General features: G+C 51.3%; 1 pseudogene; it reads left to right on the top strand.

Moving 5' to 3' along the window:
* Positions 1-17,866, top strand: part of LOC119283575 — a 109,597-nt pseudogene extending 91,731 nt beyond the window's left edge.
* The last annotated feature ends 4,369 nt before the right edge of the window (positions 17,867-22,235 follow it).

Raw genomic sequence — 22,235 nt, 5'->3', positions numbered from 1 at the left:
CAACGCTCACTGTTCATCCAGAGGCAGCATCGATCGGCTTCAGTTAGTAGCAGTAGCGAAGGAATCACTCGATCGGGTTCAGTTAACAGCCATCGATCGACCGCTCAGGTTCACTAACGCGTAGCCTGCAGTGCAATTGCTCGGGTTCAGTTAGAGCCCAACGCCTCGCTCGGGTTCAGTTAGAGCCAACGCCTCGCACACACGCGCGTACGTGTATGAGAGAAACGCGCATCGCTCGGCCCCCGACCTCCCACCGTAACCGGGAACTCCCCGAAATTTTCCTCCCCCTCACTTCTACCATGGTTTTTTCCGTCATGGACGGCCCAAAGAATGTCATGCAGCTGCGTCTCTGGCCCGCCCAGGACGAAAAGCCCATTTTTTGTCATGATTTTTTGTCATAGAAGTAGGAGCCCACCACATCTATGATGGTACCGGGTTTTGTCACAATTATCGTCATAGAAGTGTCATATGTATGATAGAAAAAAATTTCGTTCGGCCCAAAATGTCACGGATGTGTCTTTTTTTGTAGTGACTTCCGCATACCACCACCACTTCCGCATAGCACCGCCATATACCACATACACTACCATCGCTTACCACTACCAACTTCGACAATTTTGTCACGTTTTGCTTTGAGAATTTGAGTTGTGGTTCCGTGTCCTTTTGTGTTTTGGCTATTTAGGTACGGTTCTACATCAACATCACCGCCGCTCATCTTCACCACGGACGCGTCATCGACAACAACCACTCCACCATTTTGACACCATACCGTAAGCAAGAAGCAGTAAACTCGTCTTGGTATCGTGATACACCAGTCTTGCCATTACATTGATAGCCATCATAGCCCAATTTTGCGTATCTCACCCATCGAGACTAGCCTTTGAGTATTGCTGGCAATGTGACTTGTGCACATTAGTGATCATACTTCCCATATCATACATATATCATTGGTGCATATCTCCGTATCATCTCTTGTGTCACAAGGTTGTCATCGCATACACAATTGCTATCTTGGTTTGTGAAGCATTGCATGAGAAAAGAGCTCAAACAACAAAGAGCCAAACAAGCTTTTAAGCAAAAGGGAAAGATAAGAAAAGAGCTTTTAAGCAAGAACCATAGCATCATAAAACATTAAGATTGTCATACTAGATCATCTTGGATCATATCATCGGAATACCATACATAGAGCATACTTGGGATAGAAGTCGTTGCATTTTTGCTTAGTAGGTTGTGCACAAGTCTTCGTATCTGCCTATTGTGCAATCGTGCTAGCGTCTCTCTAGTGTTGTGCAACAAGAGCATTTTCGTGGACTCCACATTTTGGCTCATCCTTGGTTGCACGACCCCATTTCATCTCTTTGCGTGTGTGTTTCCGTGTACCATATTTTGCTTGGTCTACTTGTTGCATTGCAAATTTGCGAATCTTTTCCAACTTTATTAAAGCTCACTTACAATTGCATCAAATTTTGTGCCACCATCCTAACCAAGCTCCGCCATAAGCTTTTACTTGTGTAGGTGTGAGAAACCGACGAGAATTGGTACCAATTGTGCTATTTCCTTCTTCCACATTGGAGTGATCTTTGATCCATCTTCAACATTGGTCAAGGTACGTTTGGTATAAGTTCTTCTCCTTCCTCCACTCACATATTTGTTTGGAATGATGGATAGGCCAAGTACTTCTACCAACCCACTCTTCATCGGGCAAGACGATGACATGAACTCCTACGTCACAAAGAGCCATCTCTTTGGTGCACAACGTGCTTTGCATGAAGAGCAACAAGCAATGAGCGAACGCATCGACAACCTTGCCACCGACTTGCGAATCTCCAAGCAACATACAAGAGACTACTTCAACCATAAGCTCGATTACCACAAGCAAGAGAATGACGCAAGAATGGACGATATTTGTGCTTTGTTGCTCAACCGCTCTTCTTCCACTTCGTCCTCATCAAGACGGAGCCACTCAAGTAGACACTCAGACTACACCATCTCCAGCTCAAGTACACCGACATCAAACACTCTTCGTCGTGCCACGCGCCAAGACTGTCAAGCCAACCGCAACCCTCTACGCAACAACAACTCTCAAGAACAACGACATCGTCAAAACCAAGCTTCCTTTGCGCAAGCACGAGAACGGCAACGACAACGCCAACATGAAGAGGAAGAGCGAGCGCGTCTACACCAAGAAGCACAAAATGCCGAGGCACAACGTCAAGACCAACAATTGCGAGAAGCTCAAGCACTTGAGGCGCAACAAGCCCTCCGAGAATAAAGTCGAGCCGTAGCCAATCAAGGCCGACAAGCTCGTGAACATCAAGAAGCATTTCACGAAGAAGTTCAAGAACTAATATACCAAGCTCGCGTGCAACGTCAAGCTCGACAAGTTCCTCCACAAGCTCGCCAAGAACATCAAGTTCAACAAGAGAAAGAAGACAATGGAAATCCTCCACGCTAAGAGCAAGTTGTGAGAGACGATCCTCCTTGTCAAGGACGTCATCATCCCCGACCCGAACACAATGAAGAGCAATGCTATGGCAAGCTAAAGTTCACCATGCCCAAGTTCAATGGAAGCAATGATCCCGAAGAGTAACTTTCATGGGCATTGAAGGTCGACAAAATATTCCGCTTTCACAACTATGAAGAAGAGAAGAAGATCGCGATGGCATCCCTTGAGTTCCCAGACTATGTCCTCATATGGTGGGAACAAGTCATTGAGCGCCGAGAGGCAAAAGGTGAACCACCCATCACTACTTGGGCGCAAATGAAGGATGTCATGAGAGCACGCTTCGTGCCAACCTACTACAACCGCGACCTCTTCAAGAAACTCCAACTACTCAAGCAAGGAACCAAGAGCGTTGAAGATTACTACAAGGAAATGGATATTGCAATGATACGAGCCAATGTCACGGAAGATGATGAGCAAACTATGGCATGTTTCTTGAATGGACTCAATCATCCCATCAAGAAGATCACCGACTTCCAACCATACTCGAACCTCATCGAGCTAGTGCATCAAGCTACCAAAGCGGAATGTCAAGTGCAAGATGACTTCAAGTATGCGAAGTTCTCATCAGAGTCATATGGTTTCTCCAACACCCAAGCTTCAACGACTCCAACACCGTCTACATCAACCAAGGCTTCTACAAGCAACATCGACAAGTCGAGTTACAAGAAAGCTTCGACAACCTCAAGTCATCCTCCTACAACGAGCAACTTCAAGCCGAGAGCTTCATCATCATCTACCCCAACCGATGAGACCGTCAAGACAAGTTCCTTCAAATGCTTCACATGCGGAGGCCGAGGCCATAAGTCCTTCGAGTGTACCAACAAGCGAACCATGATCCTCAACGACGATGGTACATACGACTCCATGAGTGAAGGAGAAACAGAAGCACTTGAGGAAGTCGCCATGCATCGGCAAGTGAACGATGAAGAGGAACAAGTCTTTTGGGATGAAGATTCAAGTCCCGCTCTCATTGTCTCCAAGGTCTTAACTCTTCAACAGCAACAAGAAGAAGACCAAAGATGCCATATCTTTCATACCAAGGCCGGCATCAATGGAAGGTCCGTCAAGGTCATCATCGATGGAGGGAGTTGCCATAACTTAGCAAGTGAAGAACTTTGCTCCAAGCTCCAATTTCCCAAGACAAAGCACCCACATCCCTACAAAGTTCAATGGCTAAGCGACTCCAGCACTATTCAAGTCGAGCATAGTGTGCAAGTCTCCTTCAAAATTGGAGCTTACGAAGAAATTTTGGAGTGTGATGTCGTTCCAATGACCGTTTGCCACCTTCTTCTTAGACGACCATGGAAATTTGATAGAGGTGTCATCCACAACGGCCGAACGAACCACTACATATTCAAGATGAAAGGAAAGGAGTACGTACTTTGCCCTATGTCTCCAAGCCAAGTGATCACCGACAAGCAAGCCACCCATCATGGAGAGAATAGTGAGAGAGCGAACCACCAAAAAGAGAGTGAGCGCCACAAGCCCAAATTGAGTGCCTCCATGATGAGAGAAAAGAAGAACTTAGTTCTATTTGCTACCAAAAGTGAGATAAGAGGAGTGTGTGAGAACCCATCAAGTGTCCTACACTATGTCCTTTTGTGCAAGGACGACGCGCCAAAAGTTAACACCTCTCACACTCTACCTTTAGTGTTGTCTTCTCTTTTGCAGGAATTCCAAGATGTTTTCCCCAACGAGCTACCTCCGGGACTACCTCCACTACGAGGCATCGAGCACCGCATCGACTTCATCCCCGGAGCACCACTTCCGAACAAAGCTCCCTACCGTGTCAACCCCGAAGAAACCAAAGAAATACAAAGGCAAGTAAAACATCTCATAGACCATGGACATGTGCATGAAAGTTTGAGTCCTTGCCGTTCTGGTCATTCTTATGCCAAAACGAGACGGTAGCTTTCGCATGTGTTCCGATTGTAGACCTATCAATGCTATCACCGTTCGATATAGGTACCCCATTCCATGCCTTGATGATATGCTTGATGAACTTAGTGGTGACACTATTTTTTCCAAAATTGATCTTAAAAGTGATTACTATCAAATCCACATACAAGAGGGTGATGAATGGAAAACCGCTTTCAAAACAAAGTTTGGCTTGTATGAGTGGTTAGTCATGCCTATGGGTTTATCGGAAGCACCTCGCACTTTCATGCGTCTTATGAATTATGTGTTTCCCCCTTACATTGGTGAGTTTGTTGTGGTCTACTTCGACCATATCCTTGTTTATAGCAAATCTCTCAAAGATCATGTCACCCATGTTCGAACCGTTTTACAAACTCTTCGAAAAGAGCATCTCTATGCTAACATGAAAAGTGCCTTTCTGGCGTTGATAAGCTCGTTTTCTCAGGTTTTGTTGTTTCCACTAAGGGTGTTCATGTTGATGACTCTAAGATCAATGCTATTAAAACTTGGCCACAACCAAACAACTTGCATCAAGTGCGTAGCTTCCTTGGTTTAGCCGGTTTCTATCGTAGATTTGTGAAGGACTTTAGCACCATTGCTTCACCTTTGCATGCTTTGAGCAAGAAAAATGTGCCTTTTGTTTGGGGACCATCCCAAGATACCGCTTTCAATGAGATTAAGAATTTGCTTACTCATGCTCCCGTGCTTGCATTACCCAACTTTGACAAACCCTTTGAGATTCATTGCGATGCTAGTGGTAATGGCATAGGAGGTGTGTTAACGCAAGAGAAGCGCCCCATAGCTTACTTTAGTGAGAAACTTTCTGGAGCACAACTTAATTACCCCATCTATGACAAAGAGTTATATGCTTTAGTGTGAGTTTTGCATGAATGGGAACATTATCTTCACCCTCATGAATTTATCATTCATACTGATCATGAAACGCTTAAATACCTTAAGGGTAAAACCAAGTTGAACAAGCGTCATGCTAAATGGAGTGAATTCATCGAGTCTTTTCCTTATGTCATCAAGTACATTAAAGGTAAGGAAAACATTGTGGCAGGCGCTCTTTCCCGCATATGCATGCGTGTTACTCAAATTGAATTGGATGTCATTGGCTTTGAGCACATAAAAGACTTGTATGCGCATGATCCTACTTTTGCTATTCCTTATGCCAAGTGTTCGACGCATACCTCTTGGGATCGATATTACATCAAAGATGGATATCTTATGAGACCTAAAAAACTTTGCATCCCCGAGTCTTCTCTTCGTTTGTTGCTTTTACATGAATCTCATGGAGGAGGACTAATGGGACATTTTGGACGGGACAAGACTTTTGCTACGCTCTCCAAGAACTATTATTGGCCCAAGATGTTTCGCGACGTCAACCGCTTCACCAACCGATGCTCTACATGTTGCAAAGCTAAGTCTAAAGCTCAATCCCATGGCCTTTATATGCCTCTCCCAATTCCATATCAACCATGGGAAGATATTAGCATGGATTTTGTACTTGGATTGCCTAGAACTAGAAATGGAAAGGATTCGGTATTTGTTGTTGTGGACCAATTCTCTAAGATGGCACATTTCATTCCTTGAAACAAGATAGACGATGCTTCACATGTTGCCAATCTCTTTTGTAGAGAAATACTTCGTCTACATGGAGTGCCAAAGATGATAGTCTCGGACCACGAAGTCAAGTTCCTAAGCTACTTTTGGAAAACCTTATGCGCAAAGCACGGAATCAAGCTACTCTTCTCCACGGCTTACCACCCACAAACCGACGGCCAAACAGAGGTGACCAACCGCACACTCTCTACTCTACTTCGCGTGCTAATCAAGAAGAACATCAAGGAGTGGGAGGAATGCCTACCTATCGCCGAGTTCTCCTACAACCACGCCAGACACTCAACTACCGGCAAGTCCCCCTTCGAGGTCGTCTATGGATTCAACCCATTGTCCCCTTTGGACATTCTCCTTCTACCACTCCAAGAGCACATCAATATGGATGCAAGTGCCTGTGTGAACCATCTCAAGAAGGTGCATGAAGATACAAGGCACACCATCGAGCACCAAGTACAATGACTTGCGACCAAGCTCAACATCAACAAGCACCCCATGGTGTTCAACATTGGAGATCTTGTGTGGCTACACCTTCGCAAGGACCGCTTCCCCCACGAACGCAAGTCCAAACTTCGACCACGAGTGGATGGACCTTTCAAGGTGCTTGAACACTACAACAACAACGCATACAAGATCGACATTCCACGCGACAAGTACTCCGTGAGTGACATCTTCAACGTCAAAGATCTCTCGCCCTACCGTGGTGATGAGGATTTTGATTCAAGATCGGATCTTCCCCAAGGGAGGGGAGATGATGCAGAGCATCCTACGGTCACCCCTATGGAGCAACCATCGTCTCATGAAGTGCCAAGAGGACCTACGACTCGAACTAGAGCTAGAGCTCTCGAGACCGAGGTGACTTCTCTCCTTACTGATATTACATATGATCCCCTCGAGACATGGCTACTACCTAAGTCTGAGATGTTGTGCATGATTAGGTACCAAGAGGACCCTCCCGAAGATGCATGTGAAGATGGACAAGCCGCCAAGTCCATGGATGAAGAGGAACGCCGAAAGGAGAAGAAGGCAGCTCCAGGGCCCGGACATCCGGCCCCGAGCCCGGACATCCAGCCGCTGGAGACATCAACTCCGGCAGCATTCCAGCTGAGGGAGTCCTGGATTAGGGGGTATCCGGATAGCCGGATTATATCCTTTGGCCGGACTGTTGGACTATGAAGATACAAGATTGAAGACTCTGTCTCGTGTCCGGATGGGACTCTCCTTGGCGTGGAAGGCAAGCTTGGCAATACGGATATGTAGATCTCCTTCCTTGTAACCGACTCTATGTAACCCTAGCCCCCTCCGGTGTCTAGGGTTTAGTCCGTAGGACCAACAACAATCATACCATAGGCTAGCTTCTAGGGTTTAGCCTCTCTGATCTTGTGGTAGATCAACTCTTGTACTACTCATATTATCAAGAACAATCAAGCAGGACGTAGGGTTTTACCTCCATCAAGAGGGCCCGAACCTAGGTAAACATCGTGTCCCCTGCCTCCTGTTACCATCCGGCTAGACGCACAGTTCGGGACCCCCTACCCGAGATCCGTCGGTTTTGACACCGACATTGGTGCTTTCATTGAGAGTTCCTCTGTATCGTCATCATTAGGCTTGATGGCTCCTTCAATCATCGATAGTGATGTAGTCCAGGGTAAGACTTTTCTCCGTGGACAGATCTTTGTATTCGACGGCTTCGCACTGCGGGCCAACTCGCTTGGCCATCTGGAGCAGATCGAGAGTTACGCCCCTGGCCACCAGGTCAGATTTGGAAGCTTAAACTACACGGCCGATACCCACAGAGACTTGATCTTCGACGGATTCGAGCCCCTGCTGAGTGCGCCACATGGTCACCATGAGCATGATTTAGCTCTACCATCGGACAGTGTTCAGGAGATCGCACCGGCAACCGCTCTGACCCTCAATTCGGAGCCAATCGCGCCATCCATGGACGGGTGGATAGACCCCGCCACGGAGGTCGCATCCTCAGCGGCGATCGAGCCGAGTATCGACCTTACCCTTCACGGGAGTCGTGACGCCGAACTGCCGGATTCTTCCCCAGCCAAGGACTTCGAACCGCCTGTGCCCGTGCCTATCGAATCCGACTGGGTGCCGATCATGGAGTTCACCTCCGCGGATATCTTTCAGCACTCGCCCTTCAGCGACAGACTGAACTCATTAAGGTCTCTCTCCTTGTCAGGAGAGTCCTAGCCGAACTATGTCCGGCAGGATTGGGATGCGAATGACAAAGAAATTCGCCGCCACCCACCACCCACTTAGTAGCCACTATCGACGATTTGACCGACATGCTCGACTTCGACTCCGTAGACATCAACGGTATGGACGATGATGCGGGAGACGAACAGGAACCACTGCCCATAGGGCACTGGACAGCCACCTCATCATATGATATATACATGGTGGACACACCCAAAGAAGGCAATGGCGACGGGATAGCGGAGGATGACCCCTCCAAGAAGCAACCCAAGCGCCGACGTCAGCGGTGCCGCTCTCGCCAAAGCAAAAGCGGTGATACCGGCACAGGAGATAATAGCACTCCGGACAGTGCCGAAGATGACAACAATCCCCTCCAGCAAGATTTAAAGCATGAGGATGGAGAAGCCAGCCCTCCCGAGAGAGCGGTAGATGGAGAGGCGGAGGATGATAATTACATGCCTCCCTCCGAAGACGAAGCAAGCCTCGATGATGAAGAATTTGTCGTGCCTGAGGATCCCGTCAAGCAAGAGCGCTTCAAGCGCCGGCTTATAGCCATGGAAAATAGCCTTAAGAAAAAGCAACAACAGCTTCAAGCTAATCAAGATTTGCTAGCTGACAGATGGACTAAAGTTCTTGCGGCCGAGGAATATGAACTCGAAAGCCCTTCCAAGAGTTACCCAAAGCGTAGGTTGCTACCCCGACTGGAGGAGGAAGCATTAAAACCTACATCTCTAGCGTATGACGCGGTTGATCGGCCACCTCGTGGCTACGACAGAGAGGCATTTCAGCCAAAAGCTCAGCCCGCACCCCGACGCCACTCAAATAAAAATGTCAAGGCACGGGGAAACACGCTAGACCTGTGAGACGTATTGGAGGACAAAGTAAAACACGCAAGATCAATCTACGGATCATGACGGTGCGCCACTATGCGAGATGATAACCGTCACGTCGGATACAGTAAAAGTAAATCCGGCCGGGCCGAACACAATGGACAAGACTCATTTGAGCTACGTCGCGACATGGCCCAGTACAGAGGCACCGCACACCCCCTATGCTTCACAGACGAAGTAATGGATCACCAAATCCCAGAGGGTTTCAAACCCGTAAATATCGAATCATACGACGGCACAACAGATCCTGCGGTATGGATCGAGGACTTCCTCCTGCACATCCACGTGGCCCGCGGTGACGATCTACACGCCATCAAATACCTCCCACTCAAGCTCAAAGGACCAGCTCGGCATTGGCTCAACAGCCTGCCAGCAGAATCCATTGGTTGTTGGGAAGATCTGGAAGCCGCATTCCTCGACAACTTCCAGGGCACTTATGTGCGACCACCAGATGCCGATGACTTGAGCCACATAATTCTGCAGCCAAAGGAATCGTCCAGACAATTCTGGACACGGTTCCTGACAAAGAAAAATCAAATCGTCGACTGTCCGGATGCAGAGGCCCTAGCAGCTTTTAAGCACAACATCCACGACGAGTGGCTCGCCCGGCACCTTGGCCAGGAAAAGCCGAAATCTATGGCAGCCCTCACGACACTCATGACCCTCTTTTGCACGGGAGAGGATAGCTGGCTGGCTCGCAGCAATAATATATCAAAGAACCATGGTACTTCGGATACCAAGGATGGCAATGGCAGGTCACGTCGCAACAAACACAAGCGCCGCATCAACAGTGATAATACCGAGGATACGACAGTCAATCCCGGATTCAGAGGCTCTAAACCAGGTCAGCGGAAAAAGCCATTCAAAAGAAGCACCCCGGGCCCGTCCAGTTTGGACCGTATACTCGATCGCTCGTGTCAAATACATGGCACCCCCCACAAGCCAGCCAACCACACCAACAGGGAATGTTGGGTGTTCAAGCAGGCCGGCAAGTTAAATGCTGAAAACAAAGATAAGGGGTCACATAGCGACGACGAGGAGGAGCCCCGGCCGCTGAACACCGGAGGACAGAAGAGGTTCCCCCCACAAGTGCAGACAGTGAACATGATATACGCAACCCACATCCCCAAGAGGGAGCGGAAGCGTGCATTAAGGGAGGTATACGCGTTGGAGCCAGTCGCCCCAAAGTTCAAACCCATGGTCCTCCTGTCCGATCACCTTCGATCGCAGGGACCATCCCACTAGTATCTGTCATGGCGGATTCGCCGCACTGATCCTAGACCTAATCATCGATGAATTTCACCTCACTCGAGTCCTTATGGACGGCGGCAGCAGCCTGGACCTGCTTTATCAGGACACCGTGCACAAAATGGGTATAGACCCCTCAAGGATCAAACCCACAAAAATGACCTTCAAAGGCGTCATACCAAGTGTAGAGGCCCATTGCACAGGCTTAGTCACACTGGAAGTGGTCTTCGGATCCCCGGATAACTTCCGAAGCGAGGAGTTAATCTTCAATATAGTCCCGTTCCGCAGTGGCTATCATGCATTGCCCGGGCGAACCGCATTTGCGAGATTCAATGTGGTATCGCATTATGCTTACCTCAAGCTCAAGACGCCAGGACCTCGGGGGGTCATCACAGTCAATGGAAACACAGAACGCTCTCTCCGCACGGAGGAGCACACTGCGGCCCTCGCAGCAGAAGCACAAAGCAGCCTCTTCAGGCAATCCACCAGTTTGGTGATTAAACACCCGGACACCGTCAAGCGCGCCCGGAGTAATCTGCAACAAGACCGCATGGCACGTTCCGAGCTCGCATAGCAATGCGGCCCCCACCCCAGTCCCAGCCAAACGGCGAAATCTGTGCCACACGTACATAATTACGGATTAAAAATACCATGGGCATAGGTGGGGGGCACGAGTACGGCACGCCCCAAAACGCGGCTCAACCGCACTAGGGGCTTCCCGCTTTGTTGTTCTTTTCTCTCTTTCAGGACTTTACTCTCCGGAAACCCCGTCTGGCAGTACGATTTCCAGACACACGATACAACAACCAAGGAGGCAGAAAGCTACGTCGCACCATGGAACTCCCAGGTGGTCTCTGATAACGAGTGAAATACTTGCTTTAAATACCATTCATCAGCTTGCCCTTGGAGGGGACATGTCAAATAGTCCTACTTTTTGCTTATCGCACTACTTGTATCATTCTGCTTCAACGCACCTTTTTGAATAAACAATGCATAGCACTAGACTATTACCGCATTCTCTATTCTTTTTTATATATATGTTCATTCATGACATTCAGCACCTGTACACTCTGGTACGGCCAATACGCCAGGGGCTTAAGCGTACCCCATAATACGGCGTGAGAAGTCCAAACACTTTCGACAGTGTGGCACCCTGGACTTATAGCATTATATGCATCAGCTCCGAATCATGTCTTGGGTCAATAGTTGGGTTTGCCCAGCTCCCATGTTTTGGTACCTTACGTTCCGCTATATCGACTAAGGTAGCAGTGGGAGAACTATTGCGATTGTGCCCCGGTTCATCTGGGCAAGCACCTCAGTAGAGAAAGCTAAAACTGACTGTCATGATAAGGCGAGAGCTGGTCGCTGTTCGAGAGGTCTCGAGTCCCTAAAGACTTATGCCGCTTAGAGCGAGGAGTCGGCTTTGTCCGGCTTAAGGCGTGTATAGCGCCCCAAATTCAGCCTTCCGAATACTAGGGGCTTCGCCAAAATTTAAAATTGTAGACTTCTATGGCTAAGTGAGAGTGATAAAGCATTATAGTCTGATTGCCTTGTTCGTTGTGCTGAGCACCTCCCTCGAAGGACCCAACAATGGGAAAAAGAGTGCTCAGATTTATCCCGAACACCCCAGCACTCGTGGCATGTGGGCAGAAGCCGACGACTGGCCATCTCTCAGATTTAATAAACAGCTGCACAGAAGATAATATTTTAAATTTAAACAAGCATTGCATAGCGCATATGAACAAGTTTTCATAATACAGGATCACACGAGCAAGTTCATTCAAAAATTACATCCTTCGCACACTCGTCCGCCACAAGACGGGCACCCTTCAGGACACCCTCATAATACATTTCGGGGTGGCGATGCTTCTTCCCCTGCGGCAGCCCCTCCTTCACCAGCTTCTCGGCGTCCATCTTGGCCCAGTGCACCTTCGCACGGGCAAAAGCCCGGCATGCACCTTCGATGCAGACGGACCGCTTTATGACTTCCAGCCGTGGGCAGGTATCCACAAGCCGCCTCACCAGGCCGAAGTAGCTGTTGGGAAGGGAGTCGCCAGACCACATCCGGACTATAAGGCCCCTCATGGCCTGTTCGGCCGCCTTATGCAGCTCGACCAGTTGCTTCAGCTGGTCACTCACAGGCATCGGGTGTTCGGTCCCAGTATACTGAGACCAGAACAACTTCTCCGTCGAGCTTCCCTCCTTGGCCTAGTAATACTTCGCGGCATCCGACACGCTGTGGCGCAAATCTGTGAATGCTCCTGGAGAGCTCCGGACTCGGGTAAGTAACAAGTAATTTACCTTCACATGCTTGCTTTGCATATTGAATGCCTTACCCGCCGCTATCTTCCTCATCGCCTCAATTTCCTGGAGGGCCTTTTGGGCTTCAGCCTTGGCATGCTTTGTGCTCTCGAGGGCCGCGGAAAGCTCGGACTCTCGCGTCTTCGAGTCAAGCTCCAAAGCCTCGTGCTTCTTCATGAGAGCCTGGAGCTCTTGCTGCACCTCGCCCACCCGTGCCTCTTGTTTTTCCCGCTTGGTGCGCTCCTTGGCCGCTTTGTTTTCGGCCTCGGACAGCGCTTGCTTCAGGGTCGCCACTTTGGTCGTGGCCCCTGGCACATCCATGATGATCCTATCATTTTGCAACCGCATCTTTATATATATATATATATATATATATATATATATATATATATATATATATATAGGCATTACTTACCTTTGTTCTCCCCGAGCTGCCTCTTGGCAAGACCGAGCTCTTTCTCGGACCGCTCGAGGTTCTGCTTCAGTGCAGCGACCTCCGCATTCAGTGCGGCAAAGGTCGGCAGCGAAGCCTGCGTACGCATATAGACATACTTATATTAGACTCCTGCAAATATTATTTGATCCTCTATTCGGCTTTTCTTTGTGAACACCAAACAGAGCATCAGGGGCTACTGTCTATGCGGTAATATTTTCCTATATTTTAAATACTTACCTCAAAGCCTGTTAGAAGGCTGGCACAGGCTTCAGTCAGTCCGCTCTTGGCGGACTGAACCTTCTTGATCACCGCACTCATAATAGTGCGGTGCTATTCGTCGATGGAAGCGCTGCGAAGCGCTCCCAGCAGGTTGTCCAGTGCCTCTGGACGGACAGAGGTCACCGGCACGGGCGGCTTGCCCCTCTTGGAAGGGGGCCGCCTGCCGGAGTCCGGAACCACTGGAGGTTCCAGCGCGGCGTTCGGCTGGGGGCCGAACTTGGAGCCCTTGGGAGTCTTGCTCCCTTCGCGCCTGGAGTCTGGAAGTTTGCCTTGAGGCGCCTCCGGGACTATCTCCCCCCGGCTCGGTGCCCCTTGAGACTGTCCCTCGACATCGTCCGTAGGGCGAGGAGAGGAGGCGGTTGGAAGTGTATCACTATTCATATTCGATGAGTCCAAGGAACCGTCCGACGAGGATACGTCGATACGGGCTCGGGGCAGACTGCATAATCATATTCGACGTTAGGAGAAGCAGTGCAACAAAAGTATGCTATGAGTTACTCTGGTATCCGAATACTTACGACTTCGCCAGGGGCTTGGCCCTGAGTAACCACTCGTCTTCGCCGTCAGCGACAGTGGTGGAACAGTCCAGAAGGAGAGTCCTTCCCTTCTTGGACCCTTCGGCCTCCCCGGTTGGGCGGCCTTCCTTTTCTTGTCTCCCCCGGCTGAAGGGGGAGAATCTTCATCTTCCTTCTCCTCGTTTTCATGGGAGGAGTGCGTCTCAGAGTTACCAGACGATGAGTCCGATACCACCTGGCGCCGGGAACTCTTTCGGGTTCCCATGGCCTTCTTCTTGGTCTTCTCTGGCACCTCATAAGGAGCCGGAGTCCGCATATCCATCAGGAGAGCGTCTGCAGGGTCTTCGGGCAGAGGGGTTGGACAGTTAATCTGCTCCGATGTCTCCACCCAGTCCTGTCAAAGGCATGGGAGCTCAGACCCCGCACATGGTTAAGCTATGGGAAATAAATACCCTACCATATGTACAGAACTTACCGGATTCGCAGGGCGCTTCGCGCTTAGCCCGCGATCCTCGGTAAGAGAAGGGGGGACCTCGACGCCCTTGAACAGCACCTTCCAGACGTCCTTATGCGTCGTGTTGAAGAGCTCGCGTAGAGTCTGGTGCTAGGCCGGGTCGAACTCCCATAAGTTGAAAGCCCATTGTTGACACGGGAGGATCCGGCGGAAGAGCATGACCTGGACTATGTTGACAAGCTTAAGTTTCTTGCTTATCATGTTCCGGATACACTTCTGGGGTCCGTCCAGCTCCACTAATGAGCCCCAGGACAGGCCCTTCTCCTTCCAGGAAGTGAGCCGTGTGGGGATTCCGGATCGAAACTCGGGGGCCGCCACCCAATTGGTGTCGCGCGGCTCGGTGATGTAGAACCACCCCGATTGCCACCCCTTTATGGTCTCCACGAAGGAGCCCTCGAGCCATGTAACGTTGGGCATTTTGCCCACCATGGCTCCGCCGCATTCCGCTTGTTGGCCGCCTACTACCTTCGGCTTGATATCGAAGGTCTTCAGCCACAGGCCAAAGTGGGGCCGGATGCGGAGGAAAGCCTCGCACACGACGATGAACGCCGAGATGTTGAGGATGAAATTCGGGGCCAGATCATGAAAGTCCAGCCCATAATAGAACATAAGGCCGCGGACGAATGGATGGAGGGGAAACCCCAGTCCAGGGACGAAGTGGGGGAGGAAAACCACCATTTCGTAAGGTTCCGGGGTAGGGACGTTCTGCCCCGCGGCTGGCAGCCGGTGCGTGATATCCGCGGCTAAGTATCTGGCCCCACATAGTTTTTTGATGTGTCCCTCCGTGACGGAGGAGACCATCCACTTGCCTCCCGCTCCGGACATGTTTGGGGAGAGTTGAGGAGAAGGATGTGGACTTGGGCGCTGGAGCTCGAGTGCGCGAGAATGGATGAGTAAGGAGGAAGAAGGCGTGGGTAGAAAAAGGTGAAACCTTATCCCTTTATAAGGGCGGATGAAACTATGCGCCCCCACCAGCCTGGTAAAACTCGCTTATCCCCCAAGTGTCGTAATTGATGGCGCGGTTGGGTTACCCACGTCCGTATTGATGGGAATCCCGTAATAAGGGGACACGATCTATGCTTCGATAAGACGTGCCAAGGAAACCGCCTCGCGAAACACACCGAGATAGGTTATGAAAAACGATTCGAATAAAGACCTGGCTGTGGTGTGATGCCATGCTACGGGGTATGTCAGCAGATTAGATTTGTGGAAATATTATTCTCTCTACGGTGGTATGTGGAACTTGTTTTGCATAGCCGGACACGATCCTCGTGTTCAAAATCTTCTATGAAGTATTCGGAGGAGGAACCCGCCTTGCAATGCCGAAGACAATCTGCGCGCCGGACTCATCATCATTGAAGCCTGGTTCAGGGGCTACTGAGGGAGTCCTGGATTAGGGGGTATCCGGACAGCCGGATTATATCCTTTGGCCGAACTGTTGGACTATGAAGATACAAGATTGAAGACTTCGTCCCGTGTCCGGATGGGACTCTCCTTGGCGTGGAAGACAAGCTTGGCAATGCGGATATGTAGATATCCTTCCTTGTAACCGACTATGTGTAACCCTAGCCCCCTCTAGTGTCTATATAAACCGGAGGGTTTAGTCCGTAGGACCAACAACAATCATACCATAGGCTAGCTTCTAGGGTTTAGCCTCTCTGATCTCGTGGTAGATCAACTCTTGTACTACTCATATTATCAAGAACAATCAAGCAGGACGTAGGGTTTTACCTCCATCAAGAGGGCCCGAACCTGGATAAACATCGTGTCCCCTACCTCTTGTTACCATCTGCCTAGACGCACAGTTCGGGACCCCCTACCCGAAATCCGCCGGTTTTGACACCGACACCAGCCGCCAAGCATCTATAGGCCCGGACATCCGGCCCCAGCCCGGAAATCCGGCCCCAACGCCCGGATATCCGGAGAAGCTCCATCCAGAGGACAGAAGAAAAGCCCCGTCAGCCCAGACATCCGGCCCCAGCCCCGAACATCCGCCTCCTCCCGAAGGCCCGGACATCAGGCCCAACGCCCAGATGTCCGGCCCCGTCTGTCTGCGCACAGTAAAGGGCCGAGGCCCATGTACCCTTTTGCCCTCCTACACTATATATACTCTCCTCCTACCTACGTTTTGGGGTTAGTAAAGTAGTAGCTCATTAGAGATAGAGCTTTGCTCATCCATTACGGATCTACTCCAAAAGAGAGACCACGGCCCCTCTTCGGAGAAGATCCCCTTGGATTCAAGACCCCCTCTTGGGTGTCCCCATCAAGACCTCCTTTGGAGAAGAACCGGTTACCGTGTATCGCCCTTGTTGATCGTGGATCTTATATCTCCTTTTGTGTTCATGGATCTAGCACATGTGTGGTCATATTTGTTGGTTTGAGTGTCCCTCTTGTGTTCCCCTTTGTGATTTACCCTCGTGTTTCCCTTCGTGTTCTTCGTGTTCTTCGCGGGATCCGCTCCTTTTGTGAAAGATCGGCCATCTAGGGTTCAATCCTACATCATTTGTGCAGGACGCGGCCGCCCAGTCCTCGGTGGCGAGTGTGGCCAACCTGTGCTTCTCGGTGTCGTTCGAGCCGGTGGCGCCGCCGCGCCCTGAGGTGGATCATATCATGGACTGCTGCTTCCTGCAGCGCGCGGCAGATGTTGATTCTCTAAAAGAAGAACTATCGCTGGTGGTCGTGGTCACCGTGGCGGAGCCTAGGCTGCCGGTGGACCTTGCCGATGCCGCTCGTGCCGTGCACATGGAGTTCGACCTCGGCCCCGGTGACATGTCCATTCGCTCCTTCTACCCACAGAACTTCCTCGTCCTCTGCAAGACCAAGGCCACTCGTGAAAGAATGGTGGCCAGAGGGCATGTTGGCGCGCCGTGCTTTACGTTGTCGCTGCGCACGTGGATTCGGCAGGCCTGGGCAACAGGCAACGCCATGCCGTACCTCGTGCAGCTGCTGCTGGTGGGCATCCCTGCCAACGTGTGGACCAAGCGTGCCACCGACTCCGTCCTCAGGGACCTAAGCATGGTGGTCAAGGTTGCGAGCAGCACGGCGAGGCGCGACGACATGACATGTTTTCGTGTCTGGCTGCGAACTGACGACCCGGCGCGCATACCGCCACACCGCATCCTGGTGGTGGAAGAGCCGAGGCGACGAGATGATGGCGTCGACGCTCTTTGGTACTCAATCGACATATCCAAGAAGAAGAGCTGGTGTTGGTCTCTAGCCGACCACAGCCACAACTTCCCCCGCCGCCACAGCCACCGCCGGTGGACGACGAGGAGGGTGATGTGGATCGGGCTCGGGATGCTGGTTCGGGTGGGGCATGGCGGTCCGGTGGCCGGTTGGGCGGCTCTGGGGCTCCCATGGGCTCGTCCGCCCCGCCCCGGGATGGTCAGGCACGCTCGCCTCTGGCGGCTGCCGCGCCACCGCCGGTGACTCGTCGCGCCGTTCAAACCGCAATCCCACCTGACGCACGACCCGGCCCCGACAACAGCTGTGTGGCTTTCGTCACGTCCATTATGAGCCCAGTAGGCTGGTTGGCAATGGCCCGAATGACGGGCCACTGGTTGAGGAACACGTGGAGCCTGGCCCACTAGCAGGCCTGGCCATCTCTGCGCAAAGCATGGCGTGGCCCGAGGTAGAACTGGACTCGCCAGTGTCGTCTTGTGCATCCCGACAGTTGAGCAACCTGACGCGGTGTCTGGGAGCTTCGGGATTGGGGTCCCCCCCATCTGTCGCCCAAACGCGGCACACGCTTGACTAGAATGTTGACCAAGATGCAGAGTAGCTAGAAGATGGTGCTGCAGGAGACAGCAGAGCCGACATGATAAGATTTGGCGCATGGGACGTGATCATCTAGGAAGATTGTGAGGAACGGCCACTAGCGGCCGAGGAATGTGGTGGCCACGTAGATCAAACGCTACAGGACAGTGAAAGAGATGGGGTTGCATGGGATTCTCCCATCCGCCCAATAACGATAGGTGTGTGGGGCCCGACGCCCATGCATGAGGACGGCGCTGCTCACGTAGACATGGGCACGCGCATGCAATCGCAAGACTAGGTCCGAGTGAGTCTCTCTGGCCACAGCTCCCCTGCCCGGAATGACCCAGAAGATGCCCCTGCTCATGTGAAGACGAGAACTCAGCCTGGCAGCTCCCAGCTAGACCTGCTATGTGCGGAGCTACGGCGTGCGCTAACCCCAATCCTCTCACAGCCAGCAGACAGAGCACCACCACCCACCACGCGCAGGCAAAGGCGGAGGAGACCGGTCCCAAACACCACACCCCATAGGAGCGCCCGCCTAGCCCGGGGCCCGGCCAGGAGATCCAAAGCATCCAAGCAATACCAAGTGATCATTAGAAAGTTGTGCCTGGCAAATGAGGCAGAGATCATTAGCGATGAAGCATTGGAGGCCTACGCGGAGCTGTTTTCCAGACCGTTGGCGGCGGGTCGGGTGGCGGCCATTCTTGCCATGTTTGGATGGGACCCGTCCATCCTACCCGTTGCGGAGATGGCTGACGTGGAGTGATTCGGTCTGTACCACCGTGTGGCTCTGTGGGCCTTGTCTATGGCTACACAACCACCAAAGCTCCTAGTGTGGAATGTCTGTGGACTAAACTCGCCGGCACGGAGGAGTGCAATCTTTCAAGTAGTGGCGGTTTCTAATCCTAGCATCATATGTTTCCAGGAAACAAAAGTGAAAGTTGTATCCCGTGACTTGATTAGGCAGTGCCTTGGTAATAGATTTGAAAACTACTATTACTTGTCGGCGGTGGGCACCCAAGGTGGAATCCTCATTGTGTGGGATGATACGATAGTCTCAATGTCCAACCCACACACCACTACGAACACCCTGACGGCGTTGGTGCAGCTGCATGGAGCCCCGGTTTGGTGGCTCATGGGCGTCTATGGGCTATAGTCGGATGCCGACAAGGTGGCGTTTCTTTCTGAATTGGAGGAGATTCGGGACTTGCATGCCGGACCATGGACGCTAGCGGGTGACTTCGACCTGCTTGCGAACCCGGAGGACAAGAACAATGAGCTAATCAACCGCCGGATGATTGCATGGTTTAGAGCCAAGCTAAATCTGCTGGAACTCAAAGAGCTATACCTACTTGGGAGGCGGTACATGTGGAGCAATGAAAGGAGACTCCCCACATTGGAAAAGATTGACCATATGTTCACTACAAACTCATGGGAGGACTTGCACCCATCCTGCTTGCTTGCGGCACTGGGCTTGGCGGTATCTGACCACTGCCTGCTCCTACTTGACCTAGATGCGGCTTTTCATATGGGAAGGCAGTTTTGCTTCGAATCCTTTTGGCCGAAAGCAGAGGGGTTCATGGACGCCGTCGCGGAAGCATGGCACTCGTTTCCATCGTCAGGGAACCCGTTCAAAGTACTAGACTACAAACTACAGGCTACAGCAAAGAAGCTTCAGTAGTGGAGTGAGAGATGGATAGGTAACATCAAGATGCAAATCCTAAGCGCTCGTGAGATCATATATCGGCTGGACACGGCAGCGGACTCTTGCATCCTCTCCGACCAGGTGCATGGGCTGCGAAAGGTGCTTAAGAAGAAGCTGTTGGGATTAAGCTCTCTCGAAAGGACGATTGCTCGGCAAAGATCCCACATGCTTAACCTCAAGGAGGGGGGCGCCAATACCGGCTTTTCCCATCGCCATGCATACCACAAGCAACGTAAGAATGCCATTCTCACTTTGCGTCACAACGGCGAGATCTTCACCAGCCAAGAGAACATTGCCAAAGCAGTTGACGCCCACTTCTCGAGCACCTTTGGCTCACCCCGGCCACGAATGCACGCCATAGATTTGGATAGGTTGGAACTGCCGACAAGGGACTTGGCACACCTGGAGACACCTTTCTCACCGGAGGAAGTGGAGAAGGTTATCAAATTGATGCCGCTAGACAAGGCACCGGGCCCGGACGGTTCCACAGGACGGTTCTACGCAACTTGTTGGCCGGTCATCATAGTTGACTTCATGAGGGCAATGGATTAGTTCTTCCATGGAGACACAAGAGGGCTGGCGGCCATCAATAGAGTCGTGGTAACCCTGCTACCAAAGAAAGTCGTTGATCTAAAAGACCACCGACCAGTGAGCCTAATCCATGGCACAACCAAGATTTTCGACAAAGTACTTGCCACAAGATTGGTGGACGAGCTTCCTTTCCTAGTGGGTAATCACCAAAGTGCTTTCGTTAGGGGCCGCTCTCTGCACGATAACTTCATGCTCGTCCAGTGCACAACACGAAGGTTGCATGCGCTCAAAGATCTAACGGTGCTGCTCAAGCTCGACATTTCAAAGGCTTTTGACATGGTTAAGTGGCCCTTCCTATTGGAGGTCATGACACGGATGGGTTTTGGGAGAAAGTGGATCACATGGATCTGTGGACTACTTGCCACCTCGACTACAAGGATTGCGATGAATGGAGTACTAGGGGCTATGATATACAATGCGTGTGGTCTTCGACAGGGCGATCCGGTTTCCCTATGCCTTTTATCCTGTTCATGGAGCCGCTACAGTCCTTGTTCAAGAAGGCACCGATCGGGGCATCTTCGCCCCCTGGCCCGAGTCGGTGTCCAGCAGCGAGTCTCTATGTTCGCCTACGACGTAATGGTCTTCTTCAAGCCTAATGACCAAGAGATAAGGGCCTGTCGGGAGATCCTGGTACTCTTCGGGGCAACCTCGGGCCTCATGGTGAATCTATCCAAAAGCACGACACTACCCATCAGGTGCTCGCCCGTGGAAATGGACTCGGTTTGTCGTTCACTAGCATGAACAAGTGCATCGTTCCCATGCAAGTACCTAGGCCTTCCACTCACAATCCGGAAGGCCACCGCCGCACAGTTTCGGTATCTGGTGGAACAATTCTCTAGTCGTCTACCCAACTGGAAGGCGGCTACCCTTCCTAAGAGTGGTCGGCTCATACTTATCCTCTCAGTATTGTGCGCAATTCCGATCCATGCTATGATGGCACTTCATATACCTCCGAGAACTATGATGATATTGACAAAGATATGTCGAGGTTTCATGTGGTGTGGCAAGATGGAGGCCCGGGGCGGAAACTGTGTTGTGGCATGGGACTCGGTTTGCCGCCCAAGGTGGGCCGGCGGTCTCGGAATACCAAATTTGCGGTGGTTGAACACTGCCATGTTTGCGAGGTGGTCGTGGTTGCAGCGTACCGATCAGTCCAGGCCATGGTCTCAATTCAGGATTTCCGTGCCAGCGGAATCAATGGCACTTTTTCGCGCGGTGACTACAACTACTGTGGGAAATGGCGAGGTAGCGCTCTTCTGGGAAGACAGGTGGTTCAACGGCTACCGAGTGGAGGAATTGGCACCCCTGCTATACACAACGGTGCTAAGAAAACTAGATCAACCCGCACGGCCGCTGCAGCTCTGGCGGATCACACTTGGGCTTTGGACATTGGGCCAGACCTTACGGCAACCATGCTCCTACAGTTTCTGGATTTATGGCAATGAGTGGACGTGACCGACCTTCAGCTTGCCACGCAGGACAGTATCAAGTGGGCATGGGAGAAAGACGACATGTTCTCGGCGCGCTCTTTCTACGCGGCCAAGTTCTCTGGTCTTCAGGTCGCGCGTACGACAGATTTCACATGGAAGTCTGGGGCGCCACTATAGAAACGATTCTTCACTTGGTTGGCCATCAAGAATAGATGTTGGACCTTTGATCGAGTAGCGCGGAGGGGACTTCCCCACCAGAGTTCATGCCCATTATGCAGCCAACACGACGAAACCATGACCCACATCATGATTGGTT

Source organism: Triticum dicoccoides, chromosome 4A (assembly GCF_002162155.2).
Source record: "Triticum dicoccoides isolate Atlit2015 ecotype Zavitan chromosome 4A, WEW_v2.0, whole genome shotgun sequence".
NCBI lineage: Eukaryota > Viridiplantae > Streptophyta > Magnoliopsida > Poales > Poaceae > Triticum > Triticum dicoccoides.
This window is presented reverse-complemented; position numbering and strand designations above follow the sequence as displayed.